The sequence below is a fragment of the Lycium ferocissimum genome, unplaced genomic scaffold (genome assembly GCF_029784015.1).
Source record: "Lycium ferocissimum isolate CSIRO_LF1 unplaced genomic scaffold, AGI_CSIRO_Lferr_CH_V1 ctg22779, whole genome shotgun sequence".
Classification (NCBI taxonomy): Eukaryota; Viridiplantae; Streptophyta; class Magnoliopsida; order Solanales; family Solanaceae; genus Lycium; species Lycium ferocissimum.
In genome coordinates, this window is record NW_026720551.1 from 2,536 (window position 1) to 4,226 (window position 1,691).

The window sequence follows — 1,691 nt, forward strand, 5'->3', positions numbered from 1 at the left end:
ACAATATATCATTGAGAGTTAATATGCTACACTCTTCCACTTCCACCATCAATCTTTTTATTCACTTAGTTCACTTATCCAAAATTTTCCTTGATTACTTATTTGCATCCCACCTATGCGTTGTAGTTCTTCCAGTGTCCTGCCACTTCTTGTTTGTGTCATGAAATCCTTGCAAATATACTCTCTTCTTTCTTATCTTTCCCGTCGTCAAGGCTAGTCCATACTCATGAATATTTCTCGTACATCCTTCTATTTCCTTCATAATCGAATCTCAGTATTCCTTATCTTCATCCCATATCATTGATGTACTACCTCCCGGTTAGCTTTGTTAGTTCATTATCCTCTCGCTTGTCCTTGGTGATTGCTCAATTTTTCTTGTCTTCCCTTCTTCTTCTCTCCTCTCCTTTTGACTAGCCCATTAGTGTACCTCTCCTACTTTAATTCTCAAACCTTCATTGAGTTCCTTCTTCCTCAAGTTCCCTTCTCCACATGTTATTTTTTTTATATTGACCCTGAAGTTCGTGAAATATTCCTTTAAACGCGCAAATCCATTCTATTCTTAAATCATCTTTTAGGAAAGCTTCTCCGTTTCCAAGGCATCCGTATCAGTATAACTACACATTTATCCCTTTATGTACCTCTCGAGAGCTGAAAATCTCTTAGTATCGTCGCAAGGCCAGATCATTCTCTCTCTTACTTTACATCCCTATTTGTGGTTACTATCCTTTAGTCCCACTTATCGAAGTCTGTTCTCTGACCCCACACATTCATCTTTTGTCCCTTGTACTCTTTTTTTTCCTTTGTTGTAGACATTCTAATCTTCTACTTCCTATATATTATCTTTCTTCCTTTCCCTGATGTTATAGCATTAGGACTTTCCAACTCTAACCTGTAGTGAAAACAACATCAACTTACCTTGTAACATTTGTCACTTGAACTTCACTGCCCTGTTCAATTAATGCCTTCAGTATATAGCAACATCGGTTCTTTGGGCACACATACCGGTTGGCGCAGCCACATATGTGATGCCATACATATATATATATATATATATATATATATATTCTAACGCCTCGCTTACAAAGTATTTCCAAATACTATTCGAACTTATCCTAATTCTAGAGTTGTGGTGCACCTTCTTCCTCTTTGCCGGTCTAGTCTGCCTCATCCTTCATGATCTTTCGGGGTTCCAACCACTTCACATACTCCAATTTCCACTCTAGCTCCATATTTTTCTCTTATGTCTGAATTTGTAGGACTCTTAATGTACTTCCCAGGGGTTCACCCATCCTAGTACTACTCTCGCCCAAATACGCTTAACTTCGGAGTTCTGATGGGATCCGATGCGTTAGTCTTTGGTATGATCGCATCCACCCCACCGCGTGACCTTTATCGCATGACCTAGAACAAGTTGAAGTTCTAACGGATCCCAATAGATTCTTGTAATGCATCTCCCTCCAAATTAAAAGGGATCTCTTACGCTTCCGACTAAGCAAATGCTAATTTTGCCCTTGAAATTCTCAGTACTCACCTCCAATCTGCATGTATGACTACTTTTCATCCCAAATTTCAAGATTCCCAATGGCGGCGAAAACACCTTGATCGTAGTTACTTATAAATACTTTGGTTATTAGTCCTTTTAGGATTTTCGCTCACCACTATTAAGTAATAACCTACAAGAATGCGCACAC

General features: G+C 38.9%; 1 pseudogene; it reads right to left on the bottom strand.

Moving 5' to 3' along the window:
* Window positions 1-1,254: 1,254 nt before the first annotated feature.
* Window positions 1,255-1,372, bottom strand: LOC132043304 (5S ribosomal RNA; annotated as a pseudogene).
* Window positions 1,373-1,691: the final 319 nt, after the last annotated feature.